Here is an 11,190-nt window from a genome sequence, read left to right on the forward strand (position 1 = left end):
GTTCCCATGCTCACCTTTTGAAGGTGTTGTGCAGGTTTCCCTTGAGAACAAGTATTGAAAGATCAGATATGAAGTGATCACTTTGTGAAAAGTGTTCACCCCTAAGTGATATGGTGGTTTTGTCTTTTATCATTTTCTGTGTGAGTTCATTTGAGAGTGTAGTGATTGTCTATGTTTCACTGACATAGTTGTTATTGGGGCATTGGATGCACTGGATGCTGTACACCACTTGTTGTGATAGGCAAGTGTAGGACCCATGGGTCTTGAAAGGTGTGTTGTGGGAACAATTGCTCATTGCAGTAGAGGAGATATGTCTGTAAGTTTTTGTGTCTGTTGTTGTGGCAGGGTCTGGTGCTACTTTGAGTTGGTGTGTCCTGGTCTGTGGGGAGCTTGCTTCTGATGGTGAGTTTGGTGAGGAGGGGGGGATTGTTTGAAGGCCAGAAGAAGGGATTCAGGAAAGATTTCTGTCAGGATGTGGTCCCCATCAAATATGAGTTGTAATTGTTTGATGAAATCCTGTATGCGATCCAAAATGGGCTGGTAGGTGATAACTAGTGGTGTGCAGTCAGTGGGTTTTGTTTTCCTGTATTGAATCTCCTGACCTTCAATCTACTTCTCTCATGGAGTGTCCTTGTTTAGTGAAGGTGGTTTAGGTGTGTATCCTGGACTTTCTCTTCAGAGCAAATTCTGTGGTACCTGAGTGCCTGGCTGTAGATAACAGATTTTTTGGGGGTGTCTGTGGTGATTGCTGGATCTGAGGAGGTAGGTGTGGTGATCTGTGGGTTTCTTGTATGTGGTTGTCTGTAGGGTTCTATTGCTGAAGCTGATTGTGGTGTCCAGGAAGTTGATGTTATTGTGGGAGTGTTCCAGAGAGAGTTTAATGGGCAGGAGGTGGTTGTTGAAGCTGTGGTGGCAGTGTAGGAGGGAGTTTAGATCTTCTGCTTAACAATCTGTCCTAACTTGTATTTAGCTCAGACACTCTGCTTCCTTCCCCAGACCTGAAGAAGAGTTCTGTGTAGCTCAAAATCTTGTACCTTCCACCAATAGAAGTTGGTCCAATAAAAGATATTCCCTCACCTAACTTGTCTTTCTCATATCCTGGGACTAACATGGCTACAACAACTCTGGAAACAATAGATATCCTTCTGAGCCATAAAAATCTTTGAATTTATTAAAACCTAGCTACACACTGAAGTGCTAAATTGGGCAGGATGACCAGTTAGCTTTAATTGTGGCTTGCTTAACTTGGCCATTTAAAAGTTAATCCCTTTTTAACATGGCTGTTTCTATAAATATTAAATATCATGGGCTTCATTCTCTGCCACATTTCACTGTATGTAGTTATTTATTTGTGCAAAGTGGGTATGAAATGGTACCAGATCAGAACAGCAGTATTTTACACCCACTGGGCAAAAGAGTACATGCCTACACAAAGTACAAGGCAGTAGAGAACCAGGTCATGTATCTCTGTATGGAGGAACTGTGATTTTTCTGAGCTCTGGTCTACACTACAGAGTTAGGTCAATGTAAAGCAGTTTACGTTGACCTTTGTAAGTGTCTACATTAAAATTGCGCTCCTGCTGATGTAACTCGCTCATTACACCGACTTAATAACTACACCTCCACGAGAGATACAGAGTCAATGTCGATGTAGTCATGGGTGGCGGGTATTGGGGCTGGGGGAGGCTGTGCCTCCCCAAACAGCCTGGCATGGCCCCACCTACACTCTGCCCCCAGACTGCCTCCTGCAGTTCCTGGTGCTCTGCCCTGGCCCAGGCTGGCTGGGGCTGGCCGTCCTGCCTCCCAACAGCCGGGTCATCGGCCACCCATGGATGTAGTTAGGTCGATGCAGTGTCAGTTTAGACACTGCATTGCTTATATCAACTGTTGCTGGCTTTCAGAAGCTGTCCCACAATGCGTCACACTGACAGTTCAGCTGGTGCAAGCATTCCTGGTGAAGACACACACTGCCGACACAAGGAACAAAGTGTAGACACTGTAAATCCCTGAAACTCAGGCAACAACATGCACAAGTGATGTAATTACTGTGGTGGATGTATGCCGACGTAAGTTAGGTCAACTTAATTTTGTAGTGTAGACAAGTCCTAAGTTGGTTATTTTTAATGCAAAGGTTTTGATTCAGATATCATTACATTTGGCTTTACAGAGGTAGTAAGGATCAGTCTAAAATCACCTATGGAGGAAAAACATATAAGAAGTCTTAGTAAAAGTACAATCTTAACAAAATTGTAATTCAATATCTTTGAAATATATAAAGCAGACACTTTTTCTGTTAGGATATGCTATTTTAGCATACCATCCATGGGAAACAAAAGGTATTGTTTTGACCACCAGAGGGCTCACATATTTTCCCATGGATGCAATAGAAATTTATTGAGAATGACTAACAAACTAATTTTAAAATTGAATATAAGGATTGTGAGGTACAGAGTGCATTCTATATTACATATCAAAATCAACATGCAGTCATTTAGTTAAAATTTGAGTTGATAGCCCATATTATGTTTTAGTTCTTCAATAAAAATAGTTGTTCACGGACTTTTGTTAAAAGCATTTTGGAATGAATAAGATAATTAAAGGCCCAATCCTGGCCTCAGTTTCACAGGTGTAATTCCTATCATTCCTACTGTGTATCTGAGGGCAGGATGGGCCCTGTGTAGCAATGCATTTGACACAGAGAAAATAGATATGAACTTCCAAAAAAAAAAAAAAAAATACAAGGGCTTGATTCTCCTTTCACTTACATCTCTTTTACTCTGATGTTAACCCCATCACGTTACTTCTAATTTCCATTACTGTAAACTAGATCAGACCCAACATTCTGACTAAGTACCTTTTGAAATAGAAAACACACACTTTTTCTACAAGCCTATATACATTTGCATGAGCCATTTTCACTGGAAATTAAGGGCTTGATTGTGAAAGGTGTTGAAAACCTCTTTAGAGAGACAGAGAATTCTCAACTCCTACTGAAGTCAATGAGAGTTAGAGGGTGCTAATGGGATAGGCGATCCAGTCCTGCAAGGTGTCCTCAACCTATTGACCTCATTGGGAACTGAGGGCACTCAATGCCTGGCAGGAGGTGCACAGCACAGGAAGGATTAGATTTTTCTTTTGGCCACCACAAGCATCACATTATTTAATGAAGGCAACAGAAACATATTGAAAATCTTTTAAAATATTAATAGAAAATAAATATCAGAGATCTGGGGTGCAGTCCTGAGAGGTGCTGAGCACCTCCTGAAAGACCCTTGTCTCCTTTTCAGGAAGCACTTGGCTCCTCACCTAACCAGAGCTCTGGAGCTTAAATGAAACATTCCCTTATTATTAATAGTGCATTGTGTTTCCAACTAATAATATGCGTATGTATCCTAATTGAATGAAAAATGTGATTAATTTTCAGATTAAAATAAAATGTGGAATCAACAACACAAATACGAAGAAGATGAAGAAACAAATTCCTTCTCTTTTGTTCATAACAGTTTTTTGATAAACTGGGCATGCAACACCATAGTTTTAGCTCTGTGATGTTAAAGTATGTGGGTACAAAACCGTCAAAATAATACAATGTTAAGGTTTAATACTGTCAGATCAATATGTCAAATTCCCCATTTAGTTCAGTTCTGAATAAACAGAGCTTCTTTTTTTCTAACTTGCTTTGAGTCACTTCCATATCTCTCTATATTGTCATAGCTTATTTGCTGCACTGTATTTTGCAGCCCTAATGTATTTTTTTCTAAATGCACTAGAATACAGATATACTTTGGCCTACTTGCAAACTATGATTGTAGACTAGTTTTGGGGCTGCTGCTATTATTATTATTCTGCTAAGAAATGAAAAAGTATAAGACACAAATATAAAATGAACCCTTGCCACAAAGAGTTTATAATCTAAAAGACAGACACAGGAAAATGGATTAGGATCTCTAGAGTGAGGAGTAAATTTAGATTGTGTTTTAATTACTCTGTTCTGGTTTAAGAGATCCTTTCTGTAATTTGACATGCTCTGCAGTCTTGGAAGCAACTAATTTTCAACTCTGATAACACTGACTGAATGTTGATACAGGGAGAGGAAACAGGGACACAGTCACCAGGACTTTAAAGCACAATAGTCAAACCATCATTTCCTGCAAAGATACCCATGGAAGGGACAAGAGACGCAGTGCATCCAAGAAACTCCAGGACATGATTGTTAATAGAAGTTTTCCTCAGATCATCCTCTTTAGTGGGAGGGGCTAGGGCAGGGCTAAGCAAACTTTTTGGCCCAAGGGCCACATCTGAAATTGTATACAGGGCCATGAATGTAGGGCTGGTGCAGGGAGTTGGGGTGCAGGAGGGGGTGCGGTGTGCAGGAAGGGGCTCAGGACAAGGGGTTGGGGTGCAGGAGGGGTGCAGGATGCGGCGGGGGCTCAGGGCAGGGGGTTGGGGGCTTGGTGCAGGAGGGGGCTCAGAGCAGGGGGTTGGGGTGCAGGAGGTGTGCCGCAGGGGGGTTAGGGGGCTCAGGGCAGGGGGTTGGGATGTGGGGTGCAGCAGGGGGCTATGGGCAGGGGGTTGGGGCCTCAGGGCAGGGAGTTAGGATTCAGGAGGTGGTGAAGAGTGCGGGAGGGGGGTCAAAGTAGGGGGCTAGGGGACTCAAGGCAGGGGATTGGGGTGCGGAGTGCAGGATTGGTTTGAGGTGCGGGCTCTGGCCTGGCGCCACTTACCTTGAGCGGCTCTGGGGTGGCAGTGGCACGCAACGGGGCTAAGGCATGCTCGCTGCCTGCCCTGGCCCCGCGCTGCTGCCGGAAGTGGCCAGCATGTCCGGCAGTGGCTCCTAGGGGTGGGGTGGGGCAAGCGGCTCAGCTGCGCGCTGCCCTAGCCTGTGGGTACCACCCCTGAAGCTCCCATTGGCTGCAGTTCCCTGTTCCCAGCCAATGGGAGCTGCGGGGGACGGTGCTTGCAGGCAAGGGCAGCCCACAGAGCCCTCTGCGGGGGACATGGTGCCAGCTGCTTCCGGGAGCGGCGCGGGGCCAGGGCAAGCATGGAGCCTGCCTTAGCCCCGCTGCATCATGGGGCTGGCACTCCCGCAGGCTGGATTGAAAGCCTTAACGGGCCGGATCTGGTCGGCGGGCTGTAGTTTGCCCTCCCCGGGCTAGGGACTGAGAGTCCATGAAGATGACCTAGCAGGAGTTAATCCTTGAAGCACATTAACTCACAATCAGAAATCAGGGGTCCGCAGAGAATAATTACACTGAGAGCAGCTGTCCGTCTTATCCATTCTCTCTCACGTTCAAGTATTACAGAGGCCCAACCTACAACACTCCAGAGGAAGTGGGGAGAATGGTATTGTGGCAGGCAGGTTATCCATTCCTTCTATGCCTGCCCATCCATCCAGCCATCCTTGGTTTTTCTATATTGTTCATAGCTTAAGTATCTATGCATTAAGTCATTCACATACCCCACTGAGTTAGAGGGGACAATTTGACACAAAATCTTTCCAGAAAGTTCTAGACCTTTTTAGAAACACTAGACTTTTCTGGTTTTCCCAACTGTAAATGGAGAGCAGCATGCTTGGAGAACAGTGCTCTCATTCATTTCCCAGGCAAAAAGTATTAAATATGGTCTCATCTGAATTCCACTCATTTCATTCCAAAAGAGCTTCTAGCACAGTTCTTGTTAATTCAGATAATAGATTACTTCAACAATAAGACACAACAGACCCTGTTTTAATGGCCTATTAAAATGTGCCTTATGTGCATTGTGAAGCAAAAGGCCGAGTAACTTCAACCACCCAGGAAGTGTATTAATGGCCAACGTATACCTTGTTGTGTCTTATTGCTATAATAATACAGATCTTTTGCATTTACCAAGGAATGTCTATCATGAAATTTTGAAAATGATTTTGTGTGATTTCATTGAATGCATCTTTATTTTATGAAAAAATAGATTATAGTAAAAGGAATGGGGAATTTAGTTTACTCTTTGTAATGGCTTTTTAAAATTTGTACTTTAAACTTGATGCACTGGAAGTGATCCCAAATTATGTTTGTCTATTGGGTTAAGATTTTTTTTTTTTTAAATTCTAAACAAAACAGCCACCATCAATTTGTACCCAGTATTAGTCATTTCCAAATCCAAATGAAAAAGGCAAGATTTTTGACACATTCTCTTAAACAGGTCACGGGGAAAGAAGAGCAAGATGTAAAATATGAATATACTGAGCCATATGTTCCCTTCTGCTTCTGCGAGTGAAAGAAAGCGAACAGCTGCAGATCCTGACAAGAGGATGGATGCAGAGCAGGGAATGTCAGCTCTATGGCCTGCTTTCAATGGTGACCCAGAAGCACCTTCTTAACCCTGTCAGCATTAATTTATGCCAATTCCACCGCTGTGACATGACGCCCCCCCTCGCTCCTAGGAAGAGTTTCCAGGACATCAAAAGGTGAAAGGCACTACAAAAGCTGTGTTGCTACAGAGAATAGAGAGGGTCTCCATCCATGTGAATGGCTTTGCCATTGATAGATACTGGAGGCTGGCAGATACTGGTGGTCAACATTCATTCTGATAGAAAAAATGTGAATCTCAATTTTTTAACTTTTATTTCAAGCTATGTAAATGAGGTGTCTCAATGCGTGGATGAGACGATGGTGTAGGGAGGAGGTGTTTAGATTAGGAACTGGGGACACTTTTGGGAAAGGGGGCACCTATACAGGAAGGATGGGCTCCACTTAAACCAAAATGGAACCAGATTGTTGGCATTTAAAATTAAAATGGTCGTAGAGCAGTTTTTAAACTAAGGGCTGGGGGAAAGTGACAGGTGCGGAGGAGCACGTAGTTCAGACAGCGACATCTCTTAGGGGAGGATATATTAATGGAGATTCTCTATGTCCTAGTAAGGAGGAGAGGATGGAAGATGATAAAATACAGGCAGGAGCTGATGAGAAACAGTCAAATGAAGAAAAGTTCCATTCAATACATCATGTAATAGCAGACAGCTAGAAAGTGACAAGTTTTTAAAGTGCTTATATACTAATGCTAGAAGTCTTGCCTCATTTTAAATGAGGATATTGATATAACAGGCATCACAGAAACTTGGTGGAATGAGGATAATCAATGGGACACAGTAATACCAGGGCACAAAATATATCAGAAGGACAGAACAGGTCATGCTGGTGGGGGAATGGCATAATATGTGAAAGAAAGCATAGAATCAAATGAAGTAAAAAACTTACATGAACTGAACAGTACCATAGAATCTCCATGGATAGAAATTCCATGCTCTAATAATAAGAATATAGCAGTAGGGATCTATTACCGACCACCTGACCAGGATGGTGATAGTGAGCTCAGATAGATTAGAGAGGCTATTAAAATAAAAAACTCAATAATAATGGGGGATTTCAACTATCCCCATATTGACTGGGTACATATCACCTCAGGACAGGTTGCAGAGATAAAGTTTCTTGACACCTTAAAGACTACTTCATGGAGCAGCTAGTCCTGGAACCCAGAAGAGGAGAGGCAATTCTTGATTTATTCCTAAGTGGAGCTCAGGATCTGGTCCTAGAGGTGAATATAGCTGGTCCGCTTGGTAACAGTGACCATAATATAATTAAATTTAAACATCCCTGTAGCGGGGGAAACACCACAGCAGCCCAACACTGTAGCATTTAATTTCAGAAAGTGGGACTACACAAAAATGAGGAAGTTAGTTAAACAGAAATTAAAAGGAACAGTGCCAAAAGTGAAATCCCTGCAAGCTGCATGGAAACTTTTTAAACACACCATAATAGATGCTCAACTTAAATGTATACCCCCAAATGAAAAAACATAGTAAAAGAAACAAAAAAGTGCCACCGTGGTTAAACAACAAAGTAAATGAAGCAGTGAGAGGTAAAAAGGCATCCTTTAAAAAGTGGAAGTTAAATCCTAGTGAGGAAAATAGAAAGGAGCATAAACTCTAGCAAACGAAATGTAAAAATATAATTAGGAAGGCCAAAAAAGAATTTGAAGAATAGCTAGCCAAAGACTCAAAAAGTATTAGCAAAATATTTTTTAAGTACATCAGAAGCAGGAAGCCTGCTAAACAACCAGTGGGGCCACTGGACGATTGAGATGCTAAAGGAGCACTCAAGAATGATAAGGCCATTGCAGAGAAACTAAATTAATTCTTTGCATTGGTCTTCACGGCTGAGCATGTGATGGAGACTCCCAAACCTGAGCCATTCTTCTTTTTAGGTGACAAATCTGAGGAACTGTCCCAGTTTGAGTTATCATTAGAGGAGGTTTTGGAACAAATTGATAAACTAAACAGTAATAAGTCACCAGGACCAGATGGTATTCACCAAGAGTTCTGAAGGAATTCAAATGTGAAATTGCAAAACTACTAACTGTAGTCTGTAATCTATATTTAAATCAGCTTCTGTACCAAATGACTGGAGGATAGCTAATGTGATGCCAATTTTTAAAAAGGGCTCCAGAGTTGATCCCAGCAATTACAGGCCAATAAGCCTGACTTCAGTACCGGGCAAACCAGTTGAAAGTACAGTAAAGAACAACATTGTCAGACACATAGATGAACATAATTTGTTGGGGAAGAGTCAACATGGTTTTTGTAAAGAGAAATCATGCCTCACTAATCTACTAGAATTCTTTGAGGCGGTCAACAAGCATGTGGAAAAAGGGGATGCAGTGGATATAGTTTACTTAGATCTCCAGAAAGCCTTTGACAAGGTCCCTCACCAAAGGCTCTTAAGCAAAGTAAGCTGTCATGGGATAAGAGGGAAGGTCTTCTCATGGATTGGTAACTGGGTAAAAGATAGGGAACAAAGGGCAGGAATAAATGGTCAATTTTCAGAATGGAGAGAAATAAATAGTGGTGTCCCCTACGGGTCTGTACTGGGCCTAGTCCTATTTGATATGTTCATAAATGATCTGGAAAAAGGGGTAAACAGTGAGGTGGCAAAATTTGCACATATAAAATTGCTCAAGATAGTTAAGTCCCAGGCAGACTGTGAAGAGCTACAAAACGATCTCTCAAAACTGGGTGATTGGGCAACAAAATGGCAGATGAAATTCAATGTTGATAAATGCAAAGTCATACATATTGGAAAACATAATCTCAACTATACATTCAAAATGATGGGGTCTAAATTGGTTGTTACCACTCAAGAAGGAGAGTTTGAAGTAATTGTGGATAGTTCTCTGAAAACATCCACTCAATGTGCAGCGGCAGTCAAAAAAGTGAACAGAATGTTGGGAATCATTAAGAAAGGGATAGATAATAAGACAGAAAATATCACATTGCCTCTATATAAATCCATGGTAGGCCCACATCTTGAATATTGCGTGCAGATGTGGTTGCCCCATCTAAAAAAAAATATATAGTGGAATTGGAAAAGGTTCAGAAAAGGGCAACAAAAATTATTAGGGGTATGGGACGGCTGCCATATGAGGAGAGATTAATAATAGTGGGACTTTTCAGCTTGGAAAAGAGACAACTGGGGGGGATATGATAAAGGTCTATAAAATCATGACTGGTGTGGAGAAAGTAAATAAGGAAGTGTTATTTACTCCTTCTCATAACAGAAGAACTAGGGGTCACCAATGAAATTAATAGGCAGCAGGTTTAAAACAAACAAAAGGAAGTATTTTTTCATACAATGCAAAGTCAACCTGTGGAACTCCTTGCCAGAGGATGTTGTGAAGGCCAAGTCTATAACAGGGTTCAAAAAAGAAGTAGATAAGTTCATGGAGGATAGGTCCATCAATGGCTATTAGCCAGGATGGACAGGGATGATGTCCCTAGCCTCTGTTTGCCAGAAGCTGGGAATGGGCGAAAGGGGGTTGATCACTTGGTGATTACCTGTTCTGTTCATTCCCTCTTGGGCACCTGGCATTGGCCACTGTCAAAAGACAGGATACTGGGCTAGATGGTCCTTTGGTCTGACCCAGTATGGCCATTCTTATGTTCTTGTAACTACCTGGAATTTTAAAGCTTGATTTATACATTGCCTCTTTTAGGCTACGTTCAAGCCTCAATTCTACTTACATCTTGGGCGGTGAGCTTATCAGCTCTCACAAAGCCCAGCACTGCCTATCTTATCGATAGTTGAATTGGAGACCTCCAAGGAACACCAGGTTCTGCAGGAAGTGGCATAGGTGATTCAGTAGATGGCACACCTCTCTCGGAAGCAGCACTGAACCAAAATTTTGGCATGGGAAATTGTGTTTCTGAAGTTGGTGACCCAGATTCTTCCCTGCATTAGGGCCACTTTGTGCCATGCTGCCATTGGCCCAAAAGCCTGTGTAGATGATTACAGGAGGATCACGCCAGCATGGGTGATCCACTGTGTTGTAGAGCTGGTGTAATGGCTCCTGCAGCATTCCCCTCCCACAGTAGAAGGTGGGACCATAAAACAGGGGGCATGACTGGGGATTCCCTGTACCCTGGTAATCCCCAGTTGCATTCAGGTTCTAACTTATTCCAGCACACAGCTGAACAATGATTACGGAACTGCAAAAGTGCCTTAAGGTCACCCCTTCACACACACACAAGTTGTGCTGTGCATTCTTTGGCCACAGTTGAGAATCTGGGCCTCTGTCATCTGCCTAAGATGTAAACTAAGGAACTTGACCACTTGCAGTGATTAAAAACAGATAGCAGTATTTGTAAGAGTAGAAAGGTTAACCCCTGAGTGACCCAGCCAAATTACTTACCTCCTTCCTAAAATCAACCTGTAGTTTCATTTGAATTCGGGTATTCTTCTTCACACCATGTCCTAAAGTATTGTGTAGAACAGCTGCTCACTGCTGTTGCATCTCCCCTGCAGGTTACTGTATTCTTGTGGTAGATGAAATGATGCCTTTATACATGTGTATCAGTTTATAAAGTGTTTTGGGATCCTTTAGGTTGAATCCTGATACACAACTACATGGCAAATAGTTACCAATATTACCCAGCAGCGCTTTGAACAGTTCTGTACCCAGGACACTGCTGCTTTTAACCTTCACATTTTAGTGAAAAGCGTTTGATTCTCTAGATTTTTTTCTCTAACGAGAAATGAAAATCAGCCTTGACACAGCCATACATGAAGCAGCATTAAAAGCCACTGACAGTCTCTGCTGAAAAAAATTAACTTTCTGTTCCTTTGATGGCACTAGCTCAACTGTGACTTTCAGAAACTACCC

At 42.4% G+C, this 11,190-nt stretch overlaps 1 long non-coding RNA gene across 1 annotated transcript in view; it reads left to right on the forward strand.

Moving 5' to 3' along the window:
* The window catches only part of LOC117871544, a 55,381-nt gene that overhangs the window by 41,148 nt on the left and 3,043 nt on the right, over positions 1-11,190 (forward strand). The window contains exon 3 of the long non-coding RNA XR_004644269.1: positions 6,178-6,442. This is a non-coding gene — a long non-coding RNA (uncharacterized LOC117871544). The remainder of the gene's footprint in view (positions 1-6,177; positions 6,443-11,190) is intronic.

This window comes from Trachemys scripta, chromosome 2 (genome assembly GCF_013100865.1).
Source record: "Trachemys scripta elegans isolate TJP31775 chromosome 2, CAS_Tse_1.0, whole genome shotgun sequence".
Lineage (NCBI taxonomy): Eukaryota > Metazoa > Chordata > Testudines > Emydidae > Trachemys > Trachemys scripta.